This window comes from Rutidosis leptorrhynchoides, chromosome 1 (assembly GCF_046630445.1).
Source record: "Rutidosis leptorrhynchoides isolate AG116_Rl617_1_P2 chromosome 1, CSIRO_AGI_Rlap_v1, whole genome shotgun sequence".
Taxonomy (NCBI): domain Eukaryota; kingdom Viridiplantae; phylum Streptophyta; class Magnoliopsida; order Asterales; family Asteraceae; genus Rutidosis; species Rutidosis leptorrhynchoides.
This window is the reverse complement of record NC_092333.1, coordinates 30509376-30529077: the sequence shown is the minus strand read 5'-3', so window position 1 is coordinate 30529077 and position 19702 is coordinate 30509376.

Sequence of the window (19702 nt, the reverse complement as noted above, 5' to 3'; positions counted from 1 at the left end):
TTTAAATGTATATATATCATATTAAGATATATTAATATATCATAATATCATGATAATATAATAATTTAACATCTCATTAGATATAATAAACATTGGGTTAACAACATTTAACAAGATCGTTAACTTAAAGGTTTCAAATCAACATTTACATGTAATGACTAACGATGAGTTAACGACTCAGTTAAAATGTATATACATGTAGTGATTTAATATGTATTCATACACTTTTGAAAGACTTCAAGACACTTATCAAAATACTTCTACTTAACAAAAATGCTTTCAATTACATCCTCGTTCAAGTTTCATCAACAATTCTACTCGTATGCACCCGTATTTGTACTCGTACAATACACAGCTTTTAGATGTATGTACTATTGGTATATACACTCTAATGATCAGCTTTTAGCAGCTCATGTGAGTCACCTAATACATGTGGGAACCATCATTTGGCAACTAGCATGAAATATCTCATAAAATTACAAAAATATTAGTAATCATTCATGACTTATTTACAAGTAAACAAAATTACACATCCTTTATATCTAATCCATATACCAACAACCAAAAACACCTACAAACACTTTCATTCTTCAATTTTCTTCATCTAATTGATCTCTCTCAAGTTCTATCTTCAAGTTCTAAGTGTTCTTCATAAATTCTATAAGTTCTAGTTTCATAAAATCAAGAATACTTCCAAGTTTTCTAGCTTACTTCCAATCTTGTAAAGTGATCATCCAACCTCAAGAAATCTTTCTTATTTACAGTAAGATATCTTTCTAATACAAAGTAATACTCATATTCAAACTTTTATTCAATTTCTATAACTATAACAATCTTATTTCGAGTGGAAATCTTACTTGAACTTGTTTTCGTGTCATGATTCTGCTTCAAGAACTTTCAAACCATCCAAGGATCCTTTGAAGCTAGATCTATTTTTCTCATTTCCAGTAGGTTTATCCACAAAACCAGAGGTAGTAATGATGTTCATAACATCATTCGATTCATATATATAAAACTACCTTATTCGAAGGTTTAAACTTGAAATCACTAGAACATAGTTTAGTTAATTCTAAACTTGTTCGCAAACAAAAGTTAATCCTTCTAACTTGACTTTTAAAATCAACTAAACACATGTTCTATATCTATATGATATGCTAACTTAATGATTTAAAACCAAAAAATACGAAAAACACCGTAAAACCAGATATACGCCGTCGTAGTAACACCGCGGGCTGTTTTGGTTAGTTAATTAAAAACTATGATAAACTTTGATTTAAAATTTGTTCTTCTGGTAAAATGTTTTTTCTTATGAACATGAAACTATATCCAAAAATCATGGTTAAACTCAAAGTGGAAGTATGTTTTCCAAAATGGTCATCTAGACGTCGTTCTTTCGACTGAAATGACTACCTTTACAAAAATGACGTGTAACCTGTATTTCCGACTATAAACTTATTCTTTTTCTGTTTAGATTCATAAAATTAAGTTCAATATGAAACCATAGCAACTTGAAACACTCAAAACGGATTTAAAACGAAGAAGTTATGGGTAAAACAAGATTGTATATTTTTTTATTGTTGTAGCTAAGGGAAATATTGTAACAATTCTATACAAATCATATCCCAGCTAACTTATATTGTATTATACGTATATTCTAATATATTATGTAATCTTGAGATATCATAGACACGTATGCAAATATTTTGACATATCATATCGACCCATCTATATATATTATTTGAAACAACCATAGACACTCTATATGCAGTAATGTTGGAGTTAGCTATACAGGGTTGAGGTTGATTCCAAAAATATATATACTTTGAGTTGTGATCTAGCCTGATACGTGTATACACTGGGTCGTAGATTGATTCAAGATAATATATATCGATTTATTTCTGTATATCTAATTGTGGACAACTAGTTGTAGGTTACTAACGAGGACAGCTGACTTAATAAACTTAAAACATTAAAACATATTAAAAATGTTGTAAATATATTTTTGAACATACTTTGATATATATGTACATATTTGTTATAGGTTCGTGAATCGACCAGTGGCCAAGTCTTACTTCCCGACGAAGTAAAAATCTGTGAAAGTGAGTTATAGTCCCACTTTTAAAATCTAATATTTTTGGGATGAGAATACATGCAGTTTTATAAATGTTTTACGAAATAGACACAAGTAAATGAAACTACATTATATGGGTGAATGATCGAAGCCGAATATGCCCCTTTTGCTTGGTAACCTAAGAATTAGTAAACCGATCTACTAATTGACGCGAATCCTAAAGATAGATCTATTGGGCCTAACGAATCCCATCCAAAGTACCGGATGCTTTAGTACTTCGAATTCGTTTTTATCATGTCCGAAGGATTTTCCGGAATGATAGGGGATATTCTTATATGCATCTTGTTAATGTCGGTTACCAGGTGTTCACCATATGAATGAATTTTATATCTATATATGGGATGTATATTGAAATATGAAATCTTGTGGTCTATTATTATGATTTGATAATATATAGGTTAAACCTATAACTCACCAACATTTTTGTTGACTTTTTAAGCATGTTTATTCTCAGGTGATTATTAAGAGCTTCCGCTGTTGCATATTAAAATAAGGACAAGATTTGGAGTCCATGCTTGTATGATATTATGTAAAAACTGCATTCAAGAAACTTATTTTTTATGTAATATATTCTTATTGTAAACCATTATGTAATGGTCGTGTGTAAACGGTATATTTTAGATTATCATTATTTGATAATCTACGTAATGCTTTTTTTTAAACCTTTATCGATAAAATAAAGGTTATGGTTGTTTTAAAAATGAATGCAGTCTTTGAAAAACGTCTCATATAGAGATCAAAACCTCGCAACGAAATCAATTAATATGGAAAGTTTATAATCAATATGAACGGGACATTTCAGTTGGTATCAGAGCGTTGGTCATAGAGAACCAGAAAATTACATTAGTGTGTCTTACCGAGTTTGTTAGGATGCATTAGTGAGTTTGGACTTCGACCGTGTTTTTCTTCAAAAACGATTGCTTAACATTTTTTTGTTGGAAACTATATATTATTAACATGTAAATATTATGTGATATATTAATCTCTTAACATGTTTGATATTGTGTGATAGATGTCTACCTCTAGTACAAATCCCATTGATTCACCTAATAATAATGAAGAGTCGAATATATTTTGGGAAGATTCACAAATTCCCGAAGAGGAACCGGAAGAGGAGGAACCGGAAGAGGAGAAACCGGGAGAGGAGGAATCGGAAGAGGAGGAACCAGAAGAAGAAGAGGTTCCGGAGGAAGAAATATTGATACCTATAGTAAATCGATTAAATAAAAGGAAATCCTCAACCAACGGACCAAAGTTAATAATGGTCAATGGTGTTTCCGCCGAGGAAGCAAAATATTGGGAAGATTACCAATTTTCCGATGAATCGGATCCCGATGAGGATTCCGATGATGTTATAGAAATTATCTCGACCCAATTTAATAAAGAGAAAGAAAATAATAAGGGAAAAGGTATAAAAATAGAGAAACCCGATTCCAACCCCGATGAACTTTATATGTGCAGTGACCCGAACTTTTCCATGTTTATATATATTAATTGAGATTGATATTTACATGATTAAATGTTTCCAACATGTTAAGCAATCAAACTTGTTAAGACTTGATTAACTGAAATAGGTTTCATATAGACAATTGACCACCCAAGTTGACCGGTGATTCACGAACGTTAAAACTTGTAAAAACTATATGATGACATATATATATGGTTATATATATAGTTAACATTATATTATGATAATTAAACATATCATTAAGTATATTAACAATGAACTACATATGTAAAAACAAGACTACTAACTTAATGATTTTGAAACGAGACATATATGTAACGATTATCGTTGTAACGACATTTAATGTATATATATCATATTAAGAGATTTTCGTACATCATAATATCATGATAATATAATAATTTAAAATCTCTTTTGATATTATAAACATTGGGTTAACAACATTTAACAAGATCGTTAACCTAAAGGTTTCAAAACAACATTTACATGTAACGACTAACGATGACTTAACGACTCAGTTAAAATGTATATACATGTAGTGTTTTAATATGTATTTATACACTTTTGAAAGACTTCAATACACTTATCAAAATACTTCTACTTAACAAAAATGCTTACAATTACATCCTCGTTCAGTTTCATCAACAATTCTACTCGTATGCACCCGTATTCGTACTCGTACAATACACAGCTTTTAGATGTATGTACTATTGGTATATACACTCCAATGATCAGCTCTTAGCAGCCCATGTGAGTCACCTAACACATGTGAGAACCATCATTTGGCAACTAGCATGAAATATCTCATAAAATTACAAAAATATGAGTAATCATTCATGACTTATTTACATGAAAACAAAATTACATATCCTTTATATCTAATCCATACACCAACGACCAAAAACACCTACAAACACTTTCATTCTTCAATTTTCTTCATCTAATTGATCTCTCTCAAGTTCTATCTTCAAGTTCTAAGTGTTCTTCATAAATTCCAAAAGTTCTAGTTTCATAAAATCAAGAATACTTTCAAGTTTGCTAGCTCACTTCCAATCTTGTAAGGTGATCATCCAACCTCAAGAAATCTTTGTTTCTTACAGTAGGTTATCATTCTAATACAAGGTAATAATCATATTCAAACTTTGGTTCAATTTCTATAACTATAACAATCTTATTTCAAGTGATGATCTTACTTGAACTTGTTTTCGTGTCATGATTCTGCTTCAAGAACTTCGAGCCATCCAAGGATCCATTGAAGCTAGATCTATTTTTCTCTTTTCCAGTAGGTTTATCCAAGGAAATTAAGGTAGTAATGATGTTCATAACATCATTCGATTCATACATATAAAGCTATCTTATTCGAAGGTTTAAACTTGTAATCACTAGAACATAGTTTAGTTAATTCTAAACTTGTTCGCAAACAAAAGTTAATCCTTCTAACTTGACTTTTAAAATCAACTAAACACATGTTCTATATCTATATGATATGCTAACTTAATGATTTAAAACCTGGAAACACGAAAAACACCGTAAAACCGGATTTACGCCGTCGTAGTAACACCGCGGGCTGTTTTGGGTTAGTTAATTAAAAACTATGATAAACTTTGATTTAAAAGTTGTTATTCTGAGAAAATGATTTTTATTATGAACATGAAACTATATCCAAAAATTATGGTTAAACTCAAAGTGGAAGTATGTTTTCTAAAATGGTCATCTAGACGTCGTTCTTTCGACAGAAATGACTACCTTTACAAAAACGACTTGTAACTTATTTTTCTGACTATAAACCTATACTTTTTATGTTTAGATTCATAAAATAGAGTTCAATATGAAACCATATCAATTTGATTCACTCAAAACGGATTTAAAATAAAGAAGTTATGGGTAAAACAAGATTGGATAATTTTTCTCATTTTAGCTACGTGAAAATTGGTAACAAATCTATTCCAACCATAACTTAATCAACTTGTATTGTATATTATGTAATCTTAAGATACCATAGACACGTATACAATGTTTCGACCTATCATGTCGACACATCTATATATATTTCGGAACAACCATAGACACTCTATATGTGAATGTTGGAGTTAGCTATACAGGGTTGAGGTTGATTCCAAAATATATATAGTTTGAGTTGTGATCAATACTGAGATACGTATACACTGGGTCGTGGATTGATTCAAGATAATATTTATCGATTTATTTCTGTACATCTAACTGTGGACAACTAGTTGTAGGTTACTAACGAGGACAGCTGACTTAATAAACTTAAAACATCAAAATATATTAAAAGTGTTGTAAATATATTTTGAACATACTTTGATATATATGTATATATTGTTATAGGTTCGTGAATCAACCAGTGGCCAAGTCTTACTTCCCGACGAAGTAAAAATCTGTGAAAGTGAGTTATAGTCCCACTTTTAAAATCTAATATTTTTGGGATGAGAATACATGCATGTTTTATAAATGATTTACAAAATAGACACAAGTACGTGAAACTACATTCTATGGTTGAATTATCGAAATCGAATATGCCCCTTTTTATTAAGTCTGGTAATCTAAGAATTAGGGAACAGACACCCTAATTGACGCGAATCCTAAAGATAGATCTATTGGGCCTTACAAACCCCATCCAAAGTACCGGATGCTTTAGTACTTCGAAATTTATATCATATCCGAAGGGTGTCCCGGAATGATGGGGATATTCTTATATATGCATCTTGTTAATGTCGGTTACCAGGTGTTCACCATATGAATGATTTTTATCTCTATGTATGGGATGTGTATTGAAATATGAAATCTTGTGGTCTATTATTATGATTTGATATATATAGGTTAAACCTATAACTCACCAACATTTTTGTTGACGTTTTAAGCATGTTTATTCTCAGGTGATTATTAAGAGCTTCCGCTGTCGCATACTTAAATAAGGACGAGATTTGGAGTCCATGTTTGTATGATATTGTGTAAAAACTGCATTCAAGAAACTTATTTTGTTGTAACATATTTGTATTGTAAACCATTATGTAATGGTCGTGTGTAAACAGGATATTTTAGATTATCATTATTTGATAATCTACGTAAAGCTTTTTAAACCTTTATTGATGAAATAAAGGTTATGGTTTGTTTTAAAATGAATGTAGTCTTTGAAAAACGTCTCATATAGAGGTCAAAACCTCGCAACGAAATCAATTAATATGGAACGTTTTTAATCAATAAGAACGGGACATTTCAGTTGGTATCAGAGCGTTGGTCTTAGAGAACCAGAAAATTTGCATTAGTGTGTCTTATCGAGTTTGTTAGGATGCATTAGTGAGTCTGGACTTCGACCGTGTTTTCTTTAAAAATGATTGCTTAACATTTTTGTTGGAAACTATATATTTTTAACATATGAATATTATGTGATATATTAATCTCTTAACGTGTTTGATATTATGTGATAGATGTCTACCTCTAGAAGAAGTCCCATTGACTCACCTAATAATAATAAAGAGTCAAATGTAAATTGGAATGATTCGTGGACTGATTCACAAGTTCCCGAAGAGGAACCGGAAGAAGAGTCGGAACCGGAAGAAGAATCGGAACCGGAAGAAGAAATAGAACCGGTGGGGGAAATAATAAAACGGTTAAGTAAAAGAGAATCCTCAACCAACCGACCAAGGTTAATTATGGTCAATGGTGTTTCCGCCAAGGAAGCAAAATATTGGGAGGATTACCAATTCTCCGATGAATCGGATTCCGACGAGAATTCCGATGATGTTATAGAAATTACCCCAACTGAATTTAAAAAGGCAAAAGAAAATAATAAGGGAAAGGGCATAAAAATAGAGAAATCTAATTCCAACCCCGATGAACTTTATATGTATCGTCAACCCCCGAAGTCCTTAAGTTGTAACAATGACCCGGGAACCTCTAAACCACCAGGTTTTTCTAAACCAATGTGGAAAATTACGGCTCGTATTATTGGAACATCATATATCCCTAGAAACTTGGCAAAACGAACCAAAACCGAAGAAGAAGAAACAAGCGAGTCGGAATAAGATAGTTGTATTCGTGTGGTGTAATATATGTAATATAGTGTGCTTATGCTTTATGATGTGTAAAAATTGCTTGTATTAATAAGTATTTTTTTATGAATCTAACTCTTGTCTATTTTACAGTATAAAAACACAAAATGGATAGACAACCCAATATTTTAAGAGACCTACCCGGAGACATGATTGATGAAATCTTGTCTAGAGTCGGTCAGAATTCTTCGGCACAACTATTTAAGGCGAGATCAGTTTGTAAGACATTCGAAGAACGTTCCAAGAATGCCTTGGTTTATAAAAGGCTTTCGTTCGGAAGATGGGGAATATCACATTGGGAAATCCATAAGTTACGATGTGTTTACTTTGACGCATATATTGCGGGGAACCCAAATGCTATTTTACGCAACGGGTTAAGAAATTATTTTGACTCAGTATATCCGAATATAGGACTTCGTGATTTAGAAAAAGCGGCTAACATGCAACATAAAGAAGCATGTTATGCTTACGGGTTAGTAATGTTCGCTTCTCACTAAAGTGAGAACAAGAACATCGGGCTACAACTATTAAACAAAACGTTCCCACAAGTGACGGAGTCGGTAATTGGGGTAAGAAATGAGGTTTTTAGGTTATTACGAGACTGTTGGTCATTACGTAACCCTCGTCCCTTTGATGACGTTACAACACGCTGTCTTAACAACGGCCATAACGGTTATGTTCCACAAGACCAAGGATGGGAAGTAGTCCTAGTAAAACCAGAATGCATGACTTGTTTCTGGACGTATGAATTACGTGTCTTTATTGCCTTTGCTGAACGACTTTTGTACTAGCTAGAATTATCTTCACAACTATCTTGTATCAAAGTTATTGTGTGCTATATTTCATGCTTTATGTAAAATAAGCGATATTGTAAGTTTGTAAAATATTGTATAAAAGTTTGAACGCGAAATATTATTACAATCAGTTTTTCATATAGAATTGTAGTAGTTGAATTGTATATTAGCTACTAAGTATGAACTTAACGGGTAGGTACTACCCGAATTTAAACTTATAAAAAGCTAATATGAAGAAAAAGCTTTTATAAATGAGTTCATATTATGCTACGAAATACTATTAACTACTCTTAATATTATGTATGATTAACTTGTTCCATTTGACTATTTTGAAGGAAATGGCACCGACTACTCGACACACCGTGAATATGAATGAAGAGGAATTCCGTACTTTTCTAGCTTCAAACATAGCCGCAGTACAGGCTGCGCTACATACCAACAATAACCTTGGATCTAGCAGTACAGGAAATCGTGTAGGATGCACCTACAAAGAATTCACTGCCTGCAAACCTTTGGAATTTGATGGAACCGAAGGACCAATCGGATTGAAACGGTGGACCGAGAAGGTCGAATCGGTGTTTGCCATAAGTAAGTGTACTGAAGAGGACAAAGTGAAGTACGCTACGCATACCTTCACAGGTTCTGCGTTAACATGGTGGAATACCTATCTAGAGCAAGTGGGACAAGACGATGCGTACGCACTACCGTGGTCAGCATTCAAGCACTTGATGAACGAGAAGTACCGCCCCAGAACCGAGGTCAATAAGCTCAAGACAGAACTTAGAGGGTTACGAACCCAAGGATTTGATATTACCACGTACGAAAGACGATTCACGGAATTGTGTCTATTGTGTCCGGGAGCATTCGAAGATGAGGAAGAGAAGATCGACGCGTTTGTGAAAGGATTACCGGAAAGAATCCAAGAAGATATAAGTTCACACGAGCCCGCCTCTATACAACAGGCATGTAGAATGGCTCATAAACTAGTGAACCAGATTGAAGAAAGAATTAAAGAACAGATTGCTGAAGAGGCCAATGTGAAGCAAGTCAAAATAAAGTGGGAGGAAAACGGTGATAAGAATCACCAATACAACAACAACAGCAATTACAACAATAATCGCAAAAATTATCCCAACAATCGCAACATCAATCGCAACTACAATAAACGGCCCAACAACAACAACAACAACAACTACAACAATCATCCCAACAACAATAATAACCGCAACAACAACAACAACAACAACAATCAGAAGCAGCTATGCCAAAGGTGTGAAAAGTATCACTCGGGGTTCTGCACCAAATTTTGCAACAAGTGTAAAAGAAATGGTCATAGCGCGGCGAAGTGTGAGGTCTACGGACCAGGGATTAATAGAACGAAAGGAACAAATGGTGTCGGAACGAGTAATGGCGGAGCAAGTAGTGTCAGAGCAAGTTATGCCAATGTAGTTTGTTATAAATGTGGAAAATCGGGCCACATTATTAGAAATTGCCCGAACCAGGAGAACACGAATGGACAAGGCCGCGGAAGAGTTTTCAATATTAATGCGGCAGAGGCACAGGAAGACCCGGAGCTTGTTACGGGTACGTTTCTTATTGACAATAAATCTGCTTACGTTTTATTTGATTCGGGTGCGGATAGAAGCTATATGAGTAGAGATTTTTGTGCTAAATTAAGTTGTCCATTGACGCCTTTGGATAGTAAATTTTTACTCGAACTAGCAAATGGTAAATTAATTTCAGCAGATAATATATGTCGGAATCGAGAAATTAAACTGGTTAGCGAAACATTTAAGATTGATTTGATACCAGTAGAGTTAGGGAGTTTTGATGTGATAATCGGTATGGACTGGTTGAAAGAAGTGAAAGCAGAGATCGTCTGTTACAAAAATGCAATTCGCATTATACGAGAAAAAGGAAAACCCTTAATGGTGTACGGAGAAAAGGGCAACACGAAGCTACATCTTATTAGTAATTTGAAGGCACAAAAACTAATAAGAAAAGGTTGCTATGCTGTTCTAGCACACGTCGAGAAAGTACAAACTGAAGAAAAGAGCATCAATGATGTTCCCGTCGTAAAAGAATTTCCCGATGTATTTCCGAAAGAATTACCGGGATTACCCCCACATCGATCCGTTGAATTTCAAATAGATCTTGTACCAGGAGCTGCACCAATAGCTCGTGCTCCTTACAGACTCGCACCCAGCGAGATAAAAGAACTGCAAAGCCAATTACAAGAACTTTTAGAGCATGGTTTCATTCGACCAAGCACATCACCGTGGGGAGCTCCTGTTTTGTTTGTCAAGAAGAAAGATGGTACATTCAGGTTGTGTATCGACTACCGAGAATTGAACAAACTTACCATCAAGAACCGCTACCCACTACCGAGAATCGACGACTTATTTGATCAACTACAAGGCTCGTCTGTTTATTCAAAGATTGACTTACGTTCCGGGTATCATCAAATGCGGGTGAAAGAAGATGATATTCCAAAGACTGCTTTCAGAACACGTTACGGTCATTACGAGTTTATGGTCATGCCGTTTGGTTTAACTAATGCACCAGCTGTGTTCATGGACCTTATGAACCGAGTGTGTGGACCATACCTTGACAAGTTTGTCATTGTTTTCATTGATGACATACTTATTTACTCAAAGAATGACCAAGAACACGGTGAACATTTGAGAAAGGTGTTAGAAGTATTGAGGAAGGAAAAACTGTACGCTAAGTTTTCAAAGTGTGCATTTTGGTTAGAAGAAGTTCAATTCTGAAACATCCGTGACTAATCCTCCCGGATGGAATCTTCAACAGTTGGTCCCATCGCGATGATCGACTCCAAGTAAGGTCCTTAGTATGAGCTAATGCACATCGGAAGACTTAATTCGTACCTGAGAATAAACATGCTTTAAAAAGTCAACATAAAGTTGGTGAGATATAGGTTTGATGCTAGCAGCATTATAACTATGGACCACAAGATTTCATATATAAACATTTTAATAAAAATATTCTAAGTGGTTAAGCACTTGGTAACCATACTTAACATTTAATCACGTCGCATATTCCCTTTATTATGAAATCTTACTACACCGTACCAAGTGTAGTCACAAAACGAAGTACTGTGCAACCGTTGAATACTGGTCGTCCAGTCCGGTTGGGGTTGTCAGGCCCGATAGATCTATCAACAGGATTCGCGTTTACAATACCGCTGTAAATAATAGTTACCAAGCTACAGGGAAGTATGCCAGTGGTACAACTCAACGTAGAATATATTTTTCAGTTACTTGTGTCCATAACGTAAATCATTTATAAAAACAGCGCATGTATTCTCATCCCAAAATATTTAAAGTTTAAAAAGGGACTATATACTCACCTAATGTATTTTGTAGTAAAATACATATAACATCATTGAACACGTATAAGGTTGGCCTTCGATTCACGAACCTATATCAAGTATATATATATTAACACATATACTTCTAATCGAACAGCTAAACTTTAAGTTATATTAATTATTAATTTGAATATATTTATTTTTATATATTATATACTACAATGTATTAATGTTTTCATACATAATTACATTAATATCTTATAATATATATATTCATAGAAATATTTATTTGTTATGAAAATAAAAAAAAATAATAATAAAAATGATAATACTTATAATAGTAAAAATAATAATACTACCAATAATGATAAAAATAATAATAATAATAATTTTTAATAAAAGTGTTAATATATATATATATATATATATATATATATATATATATATATATATATATATATATATTTTTAAGAATGATAATTTTTATTAATATGGTACTTTTAATAAATACGATAATTTTAATGATACTTTTAATGATAAAAATAATAATAATAATAATAACAATAATAATAGAAAACTACCTCACGAATAAGTTTCAAAAATATAAGTGCCCTTGTCCGGGCTTGAACCCAAGTCCTCTCGCTTAACCATAACACTCCCTAACCGTCTCTCCATTTCATCTTTTCTATTTTAATTACGGATTAAATCCTTTTACCCCCTTATTCGTTTGTTTTCATTTTCCTAATCCCACCATCATCAACATCCAATTAGTACATGCATCATCATCATATTATTTCCACACCATTCTTCGTTCGTAAACAAAATATATAAAACCTTTGCTGCGTTTTTTTTTATGATCTGGCCCAACTGTGATCCTTCCGGCCCAACAGAACATATATCTCGGCCCAAAAGCAAAAACGGCCCAAAGGCAGAAACTGAAACAAGGTCCACGCTGTTGAGTTTGGGATTCGAAACAGAAAACAGAATTCGTCCTTATCTAATCATCTTTATTGTCATCATTATATGTTCTATAATCAACTCATTATTGTGACAATATAAAAAAAAACACGCCTTCTGTTCGTATTATAAATAATTGCGGGAGACAACCAATTCCAATTTCGGCCCACCATCACCTTTAATTACGGACCAAGGAAAGTTTTGCTTTTACACCCAATCATGTATAAATGGGTTGATTAAACTCATGTGTTTTGTCTGCCCACCACAAGAAAAAAAAATAATTGCAATCATCTTCATTCTTTATCTAATACCTTTGATGGCAGTTGTTTTAACGAATGGAGAAAAGAAAAACCACGATCATGGGGTTTATAGAGATGGATAGAATCGAAAATGAAGAAGGTTTGTCTCCTAGTTTTAATCACTATCAAGTAACTCATTTTCAAAGCCAACCTTGTCTGCCACCTTCTTATCCAGAATAATTTATTCAAAAGTGACTTTTAAATTTGTTTAATTGGAAATAAAATAGCAGCCGTAGCTACTAATAGATATGGTAGGGAATCGAATAACATTGAAATAAAAGGTGGTGTTGTGGTGATTCTTGGTAATAATAGGTAACAGTTAGTGGTGGTGATAGGGGTGTACCAATTGTGAAGGTGGTGAAAGGTGGTGGAAGTGAGGGTTGCTCACGATGATAGAAGATGGTGATTATCATTCGAAGTAGAAAAGAAACGAGCAGCAGGAGATGGTGTGGTGGTTCTTGGTCTCGGTTAGCAGCTAGTTCAAGCATGGATCGTTATCGAAACAGAAGTGAATCAAGTTATTCTCCAAGGTGGTTTAAGGCTAGTTGTAGATCACGGTTTTTGGATGGTTCACGAAAAAAAAGAACAGAAACATTAGCTTGATAACAGCAATATATGGTGATCTTTCAAACGGATAGAAATAAGGACAAAAGGAGGTGATAATCTTGTTGGTGAGGGAGAAAAAGAAACTAAGTGGTGAAGTGGGTTTCGGGTTTGAAGATGGTGTTCATCCTTCCGGGTTTTGGATGGTTTATCGGATTTAAAGTTGATGAATTGAAAAGAAGTAAAACAAGGATGATGAGTACATGTTTAGGCTAGCAGAGAAGAAAGAAATAAAATTGTTTGATAAAATTGATGGAAGTGGTACACGATGCAATTGTAAGGAGTAATATATATAATACATGTTTAATTGTTGACTAAAGAACCAAATTATATATGATAGGTGTAAAGTTACATATGCCAGTTGTAAAGGAGATAGTAGCAGTAAAGAAGTTGGTTTGTAATGAGTTTTACTCGACAGAAAACAAAGAACAAGATATAACAATATTTGGTACATGCATATGTATATATATATATATATATATATATACATCAAGTTAAATTATTGTACCAATTCTAATGCTTATAGTTGCAATTAACTTTCTAATTTTAATCCCATAACAGGTGGAGTGATAAGCCCACACATGTGAGTTTGTATATTGACATCAATGGGAAAAATAAGACTACACTTAATTATATAATAATAATAATTTAAACATAATAATTGATTCAATAACAATATCCGTAATAGTTACTTTATATATACACATATATTTACATATACATATCTATTTACAAATAGTTGTTCGTGAATCGTCGGGCTTGGTCAAAGGGTAACTAATTATCCGAATATAGATTTCAAACTTTCTAGACTCAATATTACAGATTTTTGCTTATCGTGTCGGAAACATGTAAAGATTAGGGTTTAAATTTGGTCGGAAATTTCCGGGTCATTACAGTACCTACCCGTTAAAGAAATTTCGTCCCCGAAATTTGATAAAGGTTGTCATGGATCACAATAAGAACGTTTTCATGACGAATATGAGGTGATAATGGAGTTTTATCGTCATTGAGTAATGTAAATAAAACGATTCGATCATGTGAAGCGTACGAGTGAAGCTATCACAAAAGAGTGAAATGAGCAAATAAATATGTTCATTTCAACCGATGACGTAGTTATGATTGACTTCCGAAATTTAAGGGATTTAAAGAAAATCTTACGTAATAAGATTTGGTTCTTCGACGATTTAGAAAATCAGGATCTTCTTTGATTTAATACAGCAATCTATTTCGATTTCTTTGTCGGATACTTCATTATAAATTCACCCCCTTCGTTTCTTTACAACTCACACCTTCTATTCTTTCTCCTTCTACTCATTCCTTAATATGCTCCATCCCGTTTTGATTCTTATTATACTTCTAACTTTCATATCTTTCATTCTTCTCTTTCATTTACCACCAGAAGAAACTATTTACTTCTACTATATTCTTGGGGTTATAGTGTTATTAATTCTCCCGTGCCTTTACGTGGCAATATGTATTGATATGCACGGTTTGTAGTTTCAGGGTTGCTATTGGGTTTTATATCTTTACTTATATTTCAATGTCCCTACTTCTGTTTTCTATAATCATTGTCATCCATAGTTAATATCTCCTCCTATTTGCTGTGATTTTTGTCCTAATTTCTATTTCGGGGCCTTGTCCCTTTTGTTTCTTCTTCCCGTCCTCGAGTCAAGCGAGCAATGGTCCTGAATTTGTAGGTATGAAATTTCGGAATGAACATAGCTGATGCTCTTAGAAAGAAATGGAAATGGCACGATTTTGATTTGTCAAATTACCAGAATATCCAGAAAGATAGAACTATCAAGATGATATGTTCTTGATATGTTTGGAGATTGGATAGAATGTAAGAGCCGTGTAACATGGCACATGATGATGGTACTGTGAATCATCACATTCCATTAGAAACTTAACATAACTTACTGTAATATAATGAAGTTGATCAAGTTTCATTATATTATACTAATTCATGCATCAGTTCCTAACACTACTTCAAAACATTCATATTTTAAATTCGGAGGTTTCAGAATTTAGAAACTAACACAGTTTCTTTTATGATGTGATACAGATAGCGCGAGAAGATAGATGATTTCCGATAAGAATAGTTATAAAAATATCTTCAGAAACATTGAGGATATTTATAATGAAAGATATGATAATATCTTGGAACTTCTAATGCCGAAGGATGATAATGAAGAATAGTGTCAGCAAGGTTTTAGAGTAAGGAGTAGAGTATGTACTAAGGATTTCAGCAGGCACTGAATCTTTTAAATTCTTTGAAGTCAAACTTATTCTTTGTGATTTGTCCACGGCTTACTTCATAGTTTCGGATAATCCGCTTTTTGGTACTAAATTTTCTATTGAGTGTTTCCAATACTCCGTTCTTTATCATCAACTTTTGACTTGTTAAAGTCGTTTATAGTTTTTGCTGTTTCATCAGCATTTCAAGAACTACTTCATAGTTCAGGACATTTTTCAGAAACTTCACATTTGAAGTATGTAACTCTTAGGGATAGACGTTATAGATATAACTGGGAAAATTCTGCGAGATTTTCAAAATACTAATTGCGGATTCCGCCGAAGAGATAACGAGCTGCTGTCTGCTGATGATGTCGTGGGATATAAAAGGTTCTCCGGTAACGACGGCGAAAGGACAACGTATATATATCGAGGTTATAATAAGACTAGTCTTGATGAAAAATCGAGGTTAACTTGCTGGAGCTGTGACAAAATTGGCTACTTTGAAAAGGAATCATAAGGTTGTTTTTGCTAATAAATGGTAAAGGATTCAACACAGGTACGTGTTAAATTATGAATTTAGGTTCGAGAGTTTTTCAGGTGCATAAATCTTTTCTTCTATAGATAAAGCGCGGCTGGTTCATCTTCTTGGTCGAGGTGTTTTCAAGAATCATGATAGGTTTATACACGGATTGTAATTGTCGAGATACAAAGGAGGTTTAAGATAAAATCAAGTGGCAAACTTGAAGAATTGTTTAGTTTCATATATTATAATCAATATTTTAATTCATTTTAATTGTCCAAAGTTAGTAGTCCAATAGTCCGATAGTTCAATAGTTCAATGATTCATATACAGTTATAGATAATATTCAAATTAAATAGTACGTATCGTGACCCGTGTACCGGTCTCAGTATTGATCACAACTCAAACCATATATATATTTTGGAATCTACCTCAACCCTGTATAGCCAACTATAGAGTGTCTATGGTCGTTCCGAAATATATATATAGATGGGTCGATATGATAAGTCAAAACCTTGCATACGTGTCCCGTCATTTAAAGTGCGTAAAAATAAATAACAGAAATTAAATGACGATAAATAAAATTGCGAGAATGTAAATTGCGATAAATTAAATGTTAATCAGTTAGCTGGGAACAGTTAGTCGGAACAGTTAGCGTGAAATCCTATCTCAATTCCAATTAATTAATTCGTTTGTTTCTAACACTTTTTATTTTTGTCCAATGTTTTCTTCGTTATGCCACTTGTTGGATTCTGATAGGTCAAAATCCAAATATGAAATTTGAATAGAAATGGTTATTCTGTGGTGAACGGATACGTATATCGGTAGTTGTAAGTAGGATAGTAAATGATCGTTGAATCAGATTCGAAGAATGTATAGTGTAACTTATTAATGTGAATTCTAAATATTCCTCGGGTACTACCCACCCGTTAAAATATTTTCATCATTAACAGTTTGTACAAAAGAATTTTTAATTACAATCTTTATGAAAATATACTTGCATATATATTTTCATCGGATGTAATCATGGATTTAATGAGTCAAAAACTCATCTGATTTACCGTTAATACTAGATTACATAATCTCTAAAACTTTAGAAATTACATATTCACCATGTCGAACGAGGAAAAATGAGGTAGAATGATACGTAAAGCGAAGATAGCCGATGTAGATCGATGTGTAGAACGAAGTTCATACTCGAAGTACAGATGGTGATATTGAGGCGTGTAATGTTGATATTCGAGGTACAGATTGTGATATTGAGAGTTACGGCGCGGTTATGGTTTAGAGATGATAAGGGTACTGTCGACGTCGATGATGGTGGTACTGATTATGTTGCTGGTGCTGCTGCTGGGTTCGTAACCTTCGCACCAGGTTCTCCAAAGTCGTCACACGAGCGCGTAGTTCGTTAACTTCTTCTAGTACTACAGAATGATTGACGGTTGAAGCGAGTGAATGAATAAGATTCGAACTATGGGATAGTATGTAATCGTGATGGGATACTCGGAAAAAGGGGAGAGAAAATGGTTTCTCGAACAGGTTCGCCAGTAAGCGCTTCAGGTTGAAAAGGGCAATTTGGTGGATGGAAGAGATCTTCGATGTGAAATGATTTTCGGATATCGGATGATATTATAACTATATAGAATCTCTATATATATAATCCTAAAGATTTCATAAACTACAGAAGATTCTACAGCATATGTCAGTCAAGTCTACAGATATGCTAAGATATGAATTTTTGTCTATACACTATCGATGCACTAAATGCAGTAAGACGTGTCTAAACTTATGAATGATAAGCAGGAAATTCCCTAGGGATGATAAGCAGATGATTTCCGACTAGAATGATAAGCAAAACTTTTTGACAGGCAAACACGGTCGAAGTCCAGACTCACTACTGTATCCTAACAACTACTAGCCAGACACACTAATGCAAGGCCTGGTTCACTAAGACCAACGCTCTGATACCAACTGAAACATCCGCGACTAATCCTCCCGAATGGAATCTTCAACAGTTGGTCCCATCGCGATGATCGACTCCAAGTAAGGTCCTTAGTATGAGCTAATGCACAGCGGAAGACTTAATTCGTACCTGAGAATAAACATGCTTTAAAAAGTCAACATAAAGTTGGTGAGATATAGGTTTGATGCTAGCAGCATTATAACTATGGACCACAAGATTTCATATATAAACATTTTAATAAAAATATTCTAAGTGGTTAAGCACTTGGTAACCATACTTAACATTTAATCACGTCGCATATTCCCTTTATTATGAAATCTTACTACACCGTACCAAGTGTAGTCACAAAACGAAGTACTGTGCAACCGTTGAATACTGGTCGTCCAGTCCGGTTGGGGTTGTCAGGCCCGATAGATCTATCAACAGGATTCGCGTTTACAATACCGCTGTAAATAATAGTTACCAAGCTACAGGGAAGTATGCCAGTGGTACAACTCAACGTAGAATATATTTTTCAGTTACTTGTGTCCATAACGTAAATCATTTATAAAAACAGCGCATGTATTCTCATCCCAAAATATTTAAAGTTTAAAAAGGGACTATATACTCACCTAATGTATTTTGTAGTAAAATACATATAACATCATTGAACACGTATAAGGTTGGCCTTCGATTCACGAACCTATATCAAGTATATATATATTAACACATATACTTCTAATCGAACAGCTAAACTTTAAGTTATATTAATTATTAATTTGAATATATTTATTTTTATATATTATATACTACAATGTATTAATGTTTTCATACATAATTACATTAATATCTTATAATATATATATTCATAGAAATATTTATTTGTTATGAAAATAAAAAAAATAATAATAAAAATGATAATACTTATAATAGTAAAAATAATAATACTACCAATAATGATAAAAATAATAATAATAATAATTGTTAATAAAAGTGTTAATATATATATATATATATATATATATATATATATATATATATATATATATATATATATATATATATATATATATATATATATATATATATATATATATATATATATTTTTAAGAATGATAATTTTTATTAATATGGTACTTTTAATAAATACGATAATTTTAATGATACTTTTAATGATAAAAATAATAATAATAATAATAACAATAATAATAGAAAACTACCTCACGAATAAGTTTCAAAAATATAAGTGCCCTTGTCCGGGCTTGAACCCAAGTCCTCTCGCTTAACCATAACACTCCCTAACCGTCTCTCCATTTCATCTTTTCTATTTTAATTACGGATTAAA